The sequence below is a fragment of the Rhinolophus ferrumequinum genome, chromosome 17 (genome assembly GCF_004115265.2).
Source record: "Rhinolophus ferrumequinum isolate MPI-CBG mRhiFer1 chromosome 17, mRhiFer1_v1.p, whole genome shotgun sequence".
Classification (NCBI taxonomy): Eukaryota; Metazoa; Chordata; class Mammalia; order Chiroptera; family Rhinolophidae; genus Rhinolophus; species Rhinolophus ferrumequinum.
The window spans coordinates 14,726,496-14,741,682 of record NC_046300.1 but is presented as its reverse complement, the minus strand read 5'-3'; the positions used below and the strand labels follow the sequence as shown (position 1 = coordinate 14,741,682).

The 15,187-nt window shown below is 45.9% G+C and overlaps 1 protein-coding gene across 1 annotated transcript in view; it reads left to right on the top strand.

The window, feature by feature from the left end:
* The window catches only part of ITGA9 (integrin subunit alpha 9), a 296,740-nt gene that overhangs the window by 98,463 nt on the left and 183,090 nt on the right, over positions 1–15,187 (top strand). The gene's annotated exons all lie outside the window — the stretch shown is intronic.

The window sequence follows — 15,187 nt, the reverse complement described above, 5'->3', positions numbered from 1 at the left end:
ACAAAGCCATAAAGAGCTCCTAAAAAATCATAAGACATTTGGCATCGGGGACTCGCTCATTTCTCACCATATCCCCAGCACGAAGCAAAGTAATTGACATTGATTAATTGTTCAATTAAGGTTCACTGAATGTTAGAAGAAGCTGGACATCTGCCCAAGATACTCTCCTAGAAGTTTGCAGTGTCAGCTTTGACATTTAAGTCGGTGATCCCTTTTGAGTTAATTTGTGTTGTCCAAGATATCATAGCACAGATGTGATCAAATTCTTCTGTTTGATTGTAAGTAGAAGTAAATACCTGTCAGATCACATGGCCCGATAGCTTGGAAAATGGTCATCTGAGAACTCCTACATTTTAAGTTTGGCTTCAGACAGGGTAGCCAGTCTCCCCCTGCTGAATTTGGGATGGACATAAGTAAATCTTGGGCTGAAGCAGGACGTTTTCAACCAGCCCTTCTGGGGGATTTCGGTACAGGTGGGGCGTGTCAGCAGCAGTGCACCACAAGCTGATCATTTTTATGGAACATCTTTGAGGATGCTCGCTCCCTATTAAAAATCACATTGACAACATCGAGAATATTGTCCTTTATACCAACATTTCCCAAAGTGTTTTTCCCAAAGGATGGTAACAGGTTTCATGTCAATGACAAAACATAGTTCTGTATTCGAATAACTTTCGGAAAATACTGCATTTAACATGGGACAGGTTTCCTTATTACAGGACTTCCCAGAGCTGTAGAGGCCAGTGTACAAAGGGGGATACAGTCAAGGCTAGTGTATTGACCACACAACACTTTGTCTCCCTGAAGTTTAGGTGACATGGCTACAATGTAGATCAGTTGTCCCTAAATAATTTGTACGCCTTCCTATTCCTTTTCTCCCCATTCATTCACTCTTCTTTAGCTTCGCAATTCGATAGTGGAAGAACTTCGTGATAGTTCACATCTGGAGATTTTTCTCTAGGTCCGTCCTTTGCATCGATAAGACCTGTTCAAAGGGATGGCAGGCCCTACTACCAATCTGTGGGGTCCCCACCATTTATAGACCTCCATCAATCCTGTGATGACTTAATTGTTTTGTTATATTTTTAGTGGCCTCCTACACTGTGGAGGACTTTCTGAACGCTTATATCTCATGCTAAATTTAGCTAGACTTTCAGCCCGCTTGATTGATTGCTGGTCTTAATGGAAGAAAATGTGATCCTCTCTCCTCCTCCCCATCATGAAATTATTACTAATTTATGACCAGAGGAAGCAGCCACTGGACATGTGGGTGTCTTTTTAAAAATTGTGACACGTCACCAAGATGGATATACTTACCGCTTTACTTCAACAGGCATCTGTTGAATGCCCATGAGTGCAAGTGCCATGTTGGCCTGGGGCCCTGGTGCTTCGCTGAAGGGTCTTAGAGCCCAAAACAAAATTCCTAGGCCTGGCTCTCTAGCCACACCCATCCCCACCTAGACTTAATGAGGAGAAAGGGGCTAAAAGAAGCCCATAGGATTAACAGACATTCCTAAACACCAACCCTAGAAAGGAGTAGAAATGGGTGTTCAGCTTCGTGGCATAAGTGAAGTGGAAGGGTTTGAACAAAACAGGCTGGATCTTGGACTTCCAGAAACCTGTCTAGTGTAATTGCTGACCCAAGCGACAGTGGTTCTCTTATGGTGACCCGTTGGTGAGCGAGGACTGAACTGGAGCATGAACCTCTTCACTCACTGCGTGGTGACCAGAAGAATGTTTCCTACCTTCTGAGACCCCCACTTTCCTCTTCTGTGGAATGAACACAACGTGGGATTATAGTGAGGTTTAACAGAGGCCACTCTTGTCTCAAGATGGAGACGGCTCAGCCACAGTCCTCAGCAAAGCTGGGTCACAGAGGAGAGCGATCTGGACTGGATGGGTTTCGTGTGTTCATCACCTGCGGCTTATGTGTGGTCCAGCTTATTCATTGGAATTGACTCGTTCATGTGGTAGTGAGTTTCTCCTCCCCTGAGATAGTCAAGCGTGAGCCTTAGCACTTACTGCTATCCCCAGCACTAAGACGGAACTGAACCAGATGCCCCCCGAATATCTCACTCCTTGAAAACCCTGTGATTCTCTTCATTGTTTTGGCAGATTTTGTGACTGGCATTGATTAGACGGTGAATCAGTGATATTCCTCATTGATGGAGTTGCCAAAATGATCACCTTTCGGAACACTGGTCTAATTAGTTCATGTGATTGAAATCCTGGTACTCTGTATACCAGGAGTTATTCTAGGCCTTGGAGTACAAAGGTGAATGAGCCATCATGAGTACAACATCTAGTGGAGAAGATGGATGCAAATACACAACTGTAATATAAATAAGTGCCACAACACATGCAGGGATGAAGTGCTGAGAGACTCAGAGGAAGTGACTAGTTTTGTAAATATCTTCAAGGTCAGGAGGGTGCAAGTTTGAGAGGGGAGCTGGACCGCAGAAGACGGGTTGGAGTTTGCTGGATTGATGAGGAGGTGGAGGTAGAATCAAGGGAAGCAAAAATATTCTAGGAGAGGGAACAACACATGCAGAGGTCCTTTGTATGCGTGGGAGATGTTGAGAACCCTTAGTATGACAGATCACAGGTTCCAGGAGCAAAGAGTGGCTGAGCATGAAGCCAGATTAGATTTGGCCTCCATTTTATTCCGATGAGAAAATGTTGGTACTACTGAGAGCTGCTTTGAGAATGCATAATGAGTCATGCCAGTGAGAGGTTTGAAACTATCTGAGGCTCATGCAGTTGTGGGAAACCACCTCCCCTGAAGTGGGTCAGGGACTTGGCCATGTCCCACAGCAGCTGCCTTGATGCCCCCAAACTCCCAGCATTTCTTCCCTGGGTTTGGCCACCCTTAGCCTTGGCTGACCTCCTTCTCCAGGGTACAGCAAAGACCTAATCAGATGCACCCCTCAAGTGCTTGGCAGCTTTTCTGGACGGCTTTAGAGTCCTGTGGACTATTCTGGCTGTCACTATTCTACATGTTGAGTGTCCAAAGGATTCACAAACTCATATCTCAGCTGGGTAGGGTAGGACCCTTTGGGACAGGAGTGGGTGATGATGCAGCTGTGCACGGCAACGAGCAGTTTGGGGGGAGATTGTTTTGCAAGTTTCTTCTGAACCACATAGAGGCTTTGTGTTTCCGGAAGGGGATAGATCTGCGTTGCTTCTATCTCCGTGCCGTTGCCCCTTCTGGTGTCATCTGTCAGCTTCACTTTGGGACATTTCGTTATAAGTCCAATCAAGGAACATGTGATGTTCCCAGAAGAGAATCTACTTTAGTAGTTGACCTCGGTGACAACCAGTGGGTATGTTTGCACCTTTTCACCAAGGCCAACTTTGACATTTGAGAGCTTCCTTCAGTTTCTGAAAAGATGTTCTTATTTAATCCTTTTCCTTTTAATTGCAGAAGGGAAATAAGGATGGAATGGAACAAATGCAGAGGGTAGAGAGATGAGATAACATGAGGAAAAATAGTCCGGAAGCAGCACTGAATGAGAATTCAAGTTATGGGAACCTACTGATGAGAGGTGGACAGAAATAAAAAAGCCCTAATTCAATGATTCAAATAAGGGCTCCGATGAAGCTATTTGTAGTGGATGCTAAGAATGTACCCGCAGCAGTGGACCTTTGGTATATTAGGCTCATCACTCTCCAATTTCCTGAGAAACGGGGGCTCTCTGGGCCAGAAACATGATCCACTTTTCTGAGAAGGAAATGTAGACTTTGGGATGATAATGTTTTTTAAGGTTGTATATTATCAAAAAAGTAAAGTTTTTCCCTTAACTGAAAAACTGAATCACTGTCGGCAGGGAGCACTTCATCAAGCTGGATTTATAAATATAACTTGTCAGTTTGGTGGTAAGAATTTACAGACCCATTGTCAAACAGATTAACTATTCCTATAGATGTGATCGTTAAAACAGAAGAATAAGACCGATGGATAGACCGCGGGAATGCTGGTTGATGGAAAGCATCTCAGAGGCACTTGCTAAGGGCAGAAGGACATGCATAGCAATCCTGAGTGAGTGCCCAGAGTGGCTGCTCCCTGGTCAAGAGCCATCCCAGGGCAGGTTGGTCAACTGGAGGCAGTGTGTCACACACATGAGTTGTCTAAGAGATTGAGAAAGCACACAAGATCTGAGCTGTGCGTGGGGGTTTCTCAAGATGACGTCTGTGTTGCCCCTGATTTTGGTTCAATGAATGAAGTGATGATCGATCGACATTAAGACAATTGGACAGTAGGGCTGAGCTCTTCCCATCAGCCCAGCCAGCAGATTCAGAGGGGCTCTGAGTGTGAAGTGCTTCAAGTGGCTGGAGCGCTGTCTAGACATTAGCCAGAGATGGGGGCAGGACTCAGATAAGATGAACTGGAGCCGTCTGTGGTCCTGTGATTCAGGTGTGTGGCTCTCATTTGAGACGAGTGGTCCTCAATTTCAGCGGGTATCAGAATCACCGGGAGGACTTGTTAAAACACAGATTGCTTGGCCCCACTCTAGCGTTTTCTGATTCAGGGGGTCTGGGGCAGGAGCCAGGAATGTGCATTTTTGACCGCTTCCTGGAGGTGTTGATGCTGCTGGCCTTGGGGCCACACTCTGAGATCTACTGATCTAGGCTGCAGAGGAGGTCTGATCTCGGGAGGGCATCTGCTTTCCACCCTCCATGGGTACCAGGAAGCCACTAGCTGCCTGGGGCTGGAAGGTGACAGGGGAGCGTCGAGTCTGGCCCAGCTTTGTCTCACCATCTGAGGATCCATCATTCTTTATTTCATTCTCTCCTTCCGCTTGTCGTTCAGTCACAGAAATTCAAAAAGGTGGCGTGTGACACTGCATTTTAAAGAAAGAACTGAACTGCCTGCCACATGGGGTCTGGGGCCGGAGAGAATCGTGGGGTTTTTGTAAATTATTTCAGTAGCCTGTTGAGTTCTGTCTCAGAATTTCGCTAGATCTGAGCCACGGATGGGGCCCATTAACGTCAGTGGGAACTGCTGGGTCTTGCTCTGTAAACATGTCCAGGGTCTCTGAGGATGTGAACATGTAATTCATGCTCCGAATGAGATGGAGGAGGAACAGAAAACATTTCTCTTCTGTGTTCTGTTGAAAGTCCTTTTTATCAGTTCCTTTGTTTCTTCACGGGAGATTGAGTGGCAGAATTATTATTAAGAGCCCTTTTAACGTTCCCATGATTAGATAGGAAACGAACTGAATGTGGGTTCACATTTTAACCCTCAGAAAATTGCTTTAGGGAAGCCTCGTGCAGTGGGTAAGAGCACAGCCCCGCTTCAGAAGGCTGGGGGTTTCACTTCCGGTTTTGCCACTTCTTCACAGTCTGACGTGACCTCCTGTTGCTCAGTTTCCCTCATCTCTAAAATTGAAATAATACTAGAATCTATTTAATAGGAGTGCTGTAGGGACTAGTAAGGTAAAACATGCCATGCAATTCGAATTGCACTTACAGAAAAAGTCAACACATTGAGTTGCTATTACTGCAGGCCTTGAGCCATCGAAAGACCTGTAATGTATGCTCTTTGTGTATGTGCACTTTCAGGAATGGAATTCTTCGTTTTCCTACCTACCCATGATTATGTTTTGTAGAAGCTATTGATGTGCATCCTAGAAAATCAGCTGGGAGGAGGAAAAATGGAACAGTTATAAATTTTTTGATGCCTCGTCTAAGTTTTTACATGCTACTGCTTTCATCATCTTTTCTCATTCTACTTTCCCAACAGGCCTAGTAGGCATTATGGAGTCATGAAATTCATGTGTCTACAACTGAAGATGTATATGAGATTGATAAGACCTCACATGTGATAATAATAACGCCTCACACTTCACACCTTTCAAGGGTCTTCATATGCCGTGCCTCATTTAATCCTTACAGTGGTCTTACTAGGCTCTGTTAATCCCATTTTGCAGTTCATACAGTGGGGACGGGATGGCTTATCAGTCTTTCATGATGTTTGGGGCCTCAGCTGGGAAGATGCATGTACTGGGGTTAGTATCCACTGGGGCATCTTTCCTCACATGTCTGGCAGGTGCCTGGCTGGGCGGGGTCCTCAGATGGGCTGTGGGCCAGGGCACATCCATGTAGCCTCTCAAGATGACCCCCTTGTGGGCTGATCTGAGTTTCCTCCCAACATGGTGCTGTTCCTAGTGAGAGTCTCAAGAGAGCAGAGTAGAAGGACATTTTTATGGTCTAGCCTGTATCGCTTCTAGTGTTTGAGGTAGTCACAGACGGCCCAAGTTCAAGGGGGATGGCACGTAGACCTCACCACTCAGTGGGAGGCGTGTCAAGGTTGCGTTACAGAAAAGCAGATGACTTGAAGGATGGGAATACATTGTTATATTGAAAGTAGAGAATATGAGCTGATATGTTCCAGGTATAAGGAAACCCAGTGAGTATCCTGAGCGAAGGGTTAGGTCAGTTTGGACGTGGTGGGGAGTGGAAGAAGAAAGGCAGTGCATTCACCTCATAAATATCTGTTCGGATTATTTTGGAGCCACACAGAGTGAGCAGGGCTTCCGGACAATCACTTCACATGGGAAACCCAAGACTCTGTGGTATAGACTCATCCTGTTAAAAATTTGAACTTATGGAAGACCACTTTAATATTTATTGATATTTAGCACAGGACCTGCAAAGTTCTATTTACTATTTAAAAAAGTGAAAAGTTCATCTCAGTCAGCATCCTGTCTTATGTTTAAGTCAGAGAGGAAGAAATAAGAAGTCCAGCACCAGGAGAAGATAGCTTATAAAAGTTATTTTACATTTATGTGAAGTTTATTTTTGGTTCTGGTATTCTTCACAGGGTAGGTATTTCTTTTAAGACTGTTAATAGTGTATTTCCTCTTCATTTGCCACTCCCACCAAAATAAGCTCTCTTATTTTTGAATCATCTTTGTGTCCTCAGAACATCTAACTTTAAATAATGGTTGGAGAAGTTCCAGGTTAAGTAGAGAGTAAAATCCTATTGCTTTTTGACCTTTGGGTGAGGATCAAGTGTGGTGTAATAAAATATCAGTCCCAAGAGTCACCTTTGCTGATTTTTTCCTATTATTCTTTCCTGTTATTCCATATTCATCCAGCTCTTGCAGCCAAGAATTGTTACATTAAGATCCAATCTGAAATTAAAACTTAGGGTTTTAACCAATAAGCCATAAAGCCGTTGAACTCCCACTGGGATGTGGTTACCTTTTCCTAAACTTCCTGAGTTGTCTCCTCTTAGCCTCAGATTTCTTACTGAGTCTTTGGAAAGATCTTTAACATTTCGCTGCCGTTTCCCATCATAGTGGGGACTATTTACTGTGCAGACCTCTTAAGGTTTCAGACTTTGCAGTTGCATTCCTTCAGTGGAGAGGGAGAGCTCGCAGGGCAAGGCTCCACTTGGCTCTTGCTGGTGGTGCACGTCTGAGGTCATGTAAGTGAGTGAGCCCATGTTGGCACTGGGGCCCAAGCAGGATCTGCGCCATTGGTCTAGACTTACAGGGATCCTTCTGGAGCTACAGCATGTTCTCAGAACCTTTCAGAGGCCCTCGCTCTGGAATTGCCTTCCAGGGTCTTTTTGCACAGAGTATATTTCCTTGGCTTCAGCTCCCCTGGAGGGGCCCTTGAGTCAAGACTAATAGAGAGGGTGGCAGGCATCTGTACACAGTTGCATTAGGACATTTGGTGATAAAAGGACATCCACTGGCGAAGATCTTTTTGGTGAGGAAGTTGATACAGCCACAGACTGCTGTCACCTGAGATAGCCACACTCCATGCCACTGGTGTAGCTCACCTTCATGCATCCCTGTCTTTCAGCAGCAGGTTCTAGATCAGCCTGCTTGCTGATGGAGAGGTGGCTCAGGGCACTGCGAGGAGGAGGGAGGCCCCAGGTGACTGGTCGGCCTTCTGCAGGTGTTTAACAATATGGTCCACCAGACTCACACCTGCTCGTGTTTTGTTCAGGCGGCTACTTCATTTTACTTTATCTGCCGTCTCCTACTTCAGGATAAATAAAGGTAGTGTGGGGGGGGGGTCACAAAAATAACATCGAAAATGATGGCTGGTATGTATGATACATGTACCGTCTGAAGCTCTTTAGCCGGTGTTGTCTGCTAATCCTTACGCAGCCCCATGAAGAGTCTGCTATTGTCTCCCCGTTTACCCACAAGGAAACTGAGGCCCAGCGAGGTCAGTGACTTTGTGCAAACTCTTATAAGAGAAAGCAGCAAGGCAGGCCCCAGGCCCAGTCTGTTGGACCCTGGAGCCTGTATTCCTGCTCTGGGGTTGGGCTGTTTAGTTGACTGCCCAGGGCCATCCTGTTGGAGGGTGGGCACTGAGCTGGGTGACAAAGCACGGCTGCAGAAAAGCCCGGTGGAGACAGTTCTGCCCCCTGAGTACCTGCCGCCCAAAGCGGGACTCACTGGAAAGTGCACTGAGCACTGTGGAAGCAAGTCCTCAACACCAGTGGAGTTTTTACACTTGACCTTAGCCAAAAGGCCCAAACGTGATCACCAATGGATGGTGAAATTCGGATAAAAGGTCAAGGTTTTCATAATTGATTTTGAGGTGGGGTGCTAATTTTAGACTATCTGAAAATCTGTCTCAAGGAAAACTTGGAGTCAAGTAAAAGGATGCTTTTGACACCATTTCTCAGAAGAAGCAATGAAAAGGTCAGCTGTGCCCCGGGAAAGGATTATTACCCAGCAACCCAGAGCAACTCCAGACGACTGGTGGCAACCCCACCTGAAGGTGGCTTTCACGCTGTTGTTTGCAGAGTGCCTGCCCTGGGTGCTACTGTTCTCTAGGGGCATTTACTACCCATGCCCTTGTCCTCAAGGACTGCATCCGCCAGGGAGGACACAGCTTACTGTGACAGTGTGTGGTGGAGCCCTTCACCAGCAGGGCACACGGGGCTGGGGAAGCAGAGAGGAGAAAGGATGAATTTGGCCTTGGTCTGGAGCAGCCTCTTAATATCTCCAAGTAGAAATATTCATAACCTTCCTGCAGTACACTGCCTGTGAATGGAGACTTGGGTTTTGTTTCCTTTAAAGAGAGAAAGCAGTCTTTCAATGAAGCAGTTCCACCTAAGTGTTGAGATCTCCGTTTGGTTACAAGAGGTTTCAGTACGACAGTGTGAGGGAGGGAGGTCCGAGGTTCTACTCAGGATCCTGTTCCATCAGGAGAAGTCCTGCTAGAGAAGTTGAAGTGGGAGGAGAGTAAGGGGTACGACTTCATGGAGCATGGCAGGAGTGCCCATGTGTGCCACAGCCAAGCATGGAGCCCTAGCCACAATTCTTGTTTTAAAAAAAAAGTAAAGCAGAGATTATAGACTCATGTCAGTGTGCTCATTGAGCAATAGTGTGGGCTGCTGAGCTGGCGCTCAGGAACCCGGCTTCTGCCAGGATGCCCTGTGGTCCAGTCTGATGGAGGCTGATCCCTGCTGATCCAGCACACATCCTGGGGGCGGTCTGGTCCCAGGGCTCTGTTCCTCTGACATGGTGCAGGTTGTCAGTGGGGATGGGAAAAGCAGAGAGGTGAGGGCCACATCCAGGGAGGTCATTTACTTCCTGTCGCGGCACCCATGGATGAGGTGAACACTCCCACATCTGGTAGTTCCACATGGCTGAGTCTGTCAGCCTCAATCCCCTTGCTTACCATTTCTTCCTTGGGTAGCAATGTCTCGAGTCTCAGTTAATTGTTTTAGTGTTCTGGCATAGAAAAGGCTGGAGTTTCCATGTCCTGGCTGGACATTCAGGGACTGGAATCATAAAACCAAATGATGACTTGTCTTCATCTGAGCCAAGGAGGGTGTTCGTGCCCTCATGGCTGACAGCTGTGAGAGCAGCAGGCTTGTTCACGGCCTGCAGAGGCAAAGGGTGGACGTGGGCTTCCTGGAATCCCATAAAATGGGACTGCACGAAGCCCCGGGACCAACAGTGGAACCAACTGTTTCTGCCATGAATGTATCATGCAAATGGGCTTTTTCCAGCCCTGCTTGTCTTAAGTTCGTTTCTAATGTATCCTTAAAAGGCATAAAAAAGTGACAGGGATGATGGCTGGAAAAGTTTAGTCCTTTTCAGGAGCCTCTTTAAGTTTGGAATAACCAGCCTTTTTGTTTTTTTGGTTGTTGTTGTTTTTCCTCCTGGCTACTAGAAGCTTCTCCTGAATTGTCTTTTTTAGTTCTGTTTTTAACTAGGTTGTAGTACAAGAGGAACAATTAATAAAGCCTTCCATTTCTACATCTACCATGAAGCTTTATGATTTTTTTCTCTGAAGTGATGGCTAAGTGAGCAGAATGTGTGAAATTGAAGTAGATTTGTCGAAACAAACATTTTTATTTAGTCGTGAGTGTCACTGAGACTATAAATAGGGTCTTCGTATTATCTTGTGCTGTCATCTTTATGTTGTATTGGAAAAATCTGGGATTTTTTTCCCCCCTCAGTCATTATTTACTTTTTAAAAATAATGTAGTCTTAAAGAATTCTTGCTATTTAATTTCAAGCCCAAACATGGTTTCTTGTGAAGAAAAGATATTTAATAAAGCTTGGTATGTTTAGTTCCAGAAAGAAGGTTTTTTTTGGGGGGTCAGGGGGAAGGGATGCATCTAAAAGGTGGAAGAAATGTTCAGTGAGTGGGAGACGCTTTGACTCCTGTTCCTTTTGTTCTTTCAAAATTTATGTGTCGTCTGGTTGGGGGGGAAGGTTTGATTTTGGAACTTTTCAGTGTGTTGCATGGTGTTGCTAAATTTTAATTCATTGCTGGGAAATTTTGGATGAGCTCATTTTACAAGGATTTTTGTGTTTTAAGAGCCAGCGTGGAGAAGGGGTTGGGGAAGCTTACCTCCCTCATACGGGCCGGCGTCCTTGGAGGGACGTGGGATAACTTGTTACTTTTTGGTGGAAAATATGAAGACTGTTCTACTTTGGATGACTTTTCAGAGCTGGAGCTGCCCCTCTTCCATCTTGCTGTGGCATGCTTTAGCGGGTGCTTCCTTTCCGCCCACCTTTCCCCACTGTGGTCCCTGGACCTCTGCAGCCTTGTTTCCTTGCATCTGCCAGTTCGGACAAGAGACTCATCTCCCAGGCTTGAGCCCACTCTCGGATTCGGGTTTAGATGGGATCAGGGATTTTGTTTGGCATCCTTTTGTCCTTTTAAAGAAGAGAGAGAGATAGAGAGATGAGAGGAACCTGTCCCCCACTAATTCGTAATCTCCAGACTATCTCTTCCTGACATGTCTCTACCAATTTCTGTGTCCAGGTCCCCTAGAGAATTGCAGGGAAAAGCCTCAATATGGTGGGTGGGACAAAGGAAGGTAAGAAGGAAGGTCCTAAGAGGTATGCTGCACGTTGCTCTTGAGGTTCAGTCATGTATAGATGTGTACAAGTCACCTAGGGCTGAGAAGGGGGACCAAGCAGAAAGTGGGAGGAAGAAAGGCCATTTAAGTGGTTTGTAACAGCTAAGCCCAAGGTAGATCCTGTTAAGGTCAGGGGAGTTGTCCCTGCCCTGTTATCCCCTCCCTCATCACTTAGTAGCCCATCCTTCCCAAGAGACGTTCTGAGAACCTGTCCTCTGGTATCTTGGCAGTGGCCTCCCCAGCAGTCCCCGGGAAGCACTCTCCTCATCCTGTCCTTCTGTTGATTCCTCTCCTGGTAGCTACTTAGTGCCACCTTTCCTTTAGGCCAAGCCAAATTGCATGTCACAGAAAATCCAAATAATAAGTTTGTATAAGGTACATGCTTATTGTTCTCAAACAAAAGAAGTTCAGGACTGGTATGGTGGCTTCGTAGTCATCAGGGATCCAGGATCCTTTTTCTCTTTTCTGTTCCACTATTCTCTCGCCTCAAAGCCACCTCATCACCTATGGCTGCTGGATCTCCAGCCATCACATCCAAATTCCAGATAGGAAACAGGAGGACGAAGGAAGAGTAAACAAGAGCACATCTGTCAGCTAAGTTGTCTCCCCTTATGGAGCTTTCCTGGAAGCCTCATTTGGTGGTTTCTGTGGCTATCCTGTTGACCGAATCTTTTTCCAGGGGCGACTGGAAAACGTCGCCCTTTAGCTAGGCACATTGCAGGCTGAATAAAATTGAAGTTCAGTGAAAAGGGAAAAGGAGAGAGTGGATTTTGGCTAGGCAAACAGCAGTCTCTCCCATGCCTAGCACACATGAAGTACCTCATGTTTGAACCTCAGTGTATTCTGCCAAGCATTCTGGCCATTTGTGTAATCTCTAACCTTCTTATCTGACCCCTAAGCTTTTTGGAAGCTCTGAGTATATCCCATCCTCTTGGTATTATTTATGGTTACCAGCCCAGGGGCATGCATGGCGGGTTCTCAGCCCATCTTTGTTGATTTGAATCAGATTCAGGCCTTGTCCGGCCTCTCCCCCTTCCCTCCCTCATGAATCTATGGTTAGTAGGAAATCACTTACCAGCATTTTTTAAAAAATAACTTCTTCTCAGAGGGCTTTTATGTAATTATCAATTTTGCTACACGCTAATGATAAAGGTGCTAATAATTATCAATAAAACTAGAAAAACGTAGGCCATGAAAATTGGCAGTCTTGGTAAATATGTAGTTATACTGTCTGATTCCAGATGTGAGAGAAACAAGAAATAAAGGTTTTACTATGAATCATTATTAGTAGCATGTTAGGGAGAAATCTTTGTGAAACATGCTTCTTTTGACCGTTTTGTGTGCGTTTGAACTGTCAAGGCAGGAAGACAGGCGTTTGCTGAGAAAACTCATGTTAGTAGTTCATATTTGTAAAAGGGCAGGGAATCCTGAAAATCTAATGACATAAATTTATGTTCCACCACATAAAACAGTAAGTGGATGGAAAAAGTCGGAATGGTTTTTAAGGAAGGACTTTCCTTTTGCTCTTGGGCGGAAGGAAAGTCTGTGCTGGACACCTCCTTTGGAAAGTGTCTTTGGTGAGCCCTCGCCATGTGACCTGCTGATTCACTTTGTCTGCTAAGTCCCGGGAGAGGTGATGTCACCAGGGACGGCAGCTTCTAGGGAGGGTGGGACATCGCTGCTGGCCCAACCCTCTGGCATCGGAAACTTAGCAGAGCTTTGGCCAAACGCAGATGGACTTTTGTAGCTACGTTGTGTAATTCTGTTTTAAATGTTGGTCGTAGCATCCCTTTTTTAAAAATCCTCTTCCTCATTTTCTCTTCTTCCCTTCCTTCTCTTTCTCTTTTCCTTTTCTCTTTTTTATTCCAGTTGTGCTCCTTTCTGTGGCCGCTCGGCTCTCCCAAGTCAACTCAGGTCTGACCTTTGGAAATACATGAACCAGAAACCATGGGGGCTGCCTGTCGGATTTCTGTTTTTGAATCTGGTTAACAGGCACACAGAGGTCGAGTGGAAAGCACAAACTTTGGTGTCCGAAAGACACAGGGGTCGATTCTAGCTCCACCATTATTGACCGTGTGGCTTGGAGATGGTTACTTCCCTTCTCTGAATCTCCCAAATCTCACGTGTAAACTGAGGTTAATTCCTATTTCAAAGGGTTGTTGGGAGGATTGAACAAAATCATGTATGAAGAAAATCCCAGAGAGGAAGATGAAGACCAGGTTGTGTGGAGCTGTGAGTTTGGATTTTATTTAAGTGCTCCACGAAGCAGGGCAGTGACCCCATACGATAGATGTTTTCAAAAGATCTCTCTGGCTTTGTGGAGAGAGTGGTTAGGGGCAGAGGAAACCAGAGGAGAAGCAGACAGCGCAGCTAGGAGGTCAGGGTGGTGGTCAAAGTGGCTGGACTAGTTTAGTCACGGTAAGGCCAGAGGCAAGCAGATGGGCCTGGGGACCTTTTGGAGGGAAAGACAGTAGGGATAGCTGCATCCTTAGATATGGAAAAGGGAAAGGAAACAAGAACAATCAAGCTGGAATCCTGGGATGGGGGTATTGGTGCCTGTCACAGAGCCTGGCAGAGGACTGTGCACACAGGTGACACCCACAAAATATTGGCTGGCTGGCCGGATCCATGAGTACCTGGAGGAAAGAAGGAGCACATATTATTGGGCCATGCTGGATAGTGAATACAGTGGGACAGGCCAAGGTCCACTTCTGTTCTGCGTTTGAAACTGTTGTGTCCAACCACCCACCCCTTTAGATGGCAGCTTCTAGAATCAAGTTGGGCAGTATTGAGCAAGGCGTAGAAAGTAATACAGCCTCCTGAAAGCTTTAGGGACCCCTCACGTTTACCTTGAGACAACTTTAGATGACACTGGTCCCCTCCCTGCAGCTGTCTGCTCAAACACAGAGTCAGAACAAAGTGAAATTACCCCAGAATTGGATTCAGGATGGGCTTTGGAATCTAAACAACATTCTCAAAATCTGGGTGCTGTAGTGGCATGACTGTTACAGGCGGGGTCAGGACCCCATTATTTAGCCCTGGGGGAGGAGGGTTAACCTAGAGATCTGGGTTTTGAGCCACTTTGAGAAACACTGTCTTGGGGGAGTTTCTAGGTGACTCCTGCTCTGGTTCTTTTCCTTCTACTGTTTTTGGGGGGAAGGCAATCAGTTTGGTGGCAGCATTTCCTCTTTCCGTCCATAATTCATACTCTGGGGGCAATTAGAAGCAGGCAGCCTCCCCTTGGAGGAGGAAGAAACTCTTCACGTGTTCTAGGAATGAATGCATTCCTAAAATAATGAGCATAGCAGTGAGCAAGCGCACAGCGAGGACATCGTCCTGATGAAATGATCGTCATGGAGTTAGAGTCCAGATAAAAGGCTTTGGCAAATCTGTAAAGAATATTTCAGAGAGAGAAAAAGGGTAGAATTTATAGGCTCTAAAAATAGCAGCTGAAGTGCAGCTGTGTTTAGCTTGTCAGGGAACCTGTTGAGTCGAGACAGGCAAGGGATTTTATTTCTCTGGCCCTGAGGTCACGTGTCTTGTTTAAGAAGGGGCAGCAAACATTTCCAAATAGGGATTGATTTTTAAGGGGAGGAAGATGGCTGAATATATGTGGCATTTCTTGTTTTCTTCTCTCACTCTTCCTCCCTCCTGCATCACTCCAAACTTCCTCGTAAGAAAAAGGAGGAGGGTTTTCTCAGAAGTGGGGGCTGCCTGGGTGCCAGAATTTCGAAGAATATCAGCAAAGGTGTATGTTTACTGGCTGGTCGGAAGGGTGGTACTGGAAGTCTAATTATTTCATCTCAGTGGTTTCTACACAAACCCACCAAATTG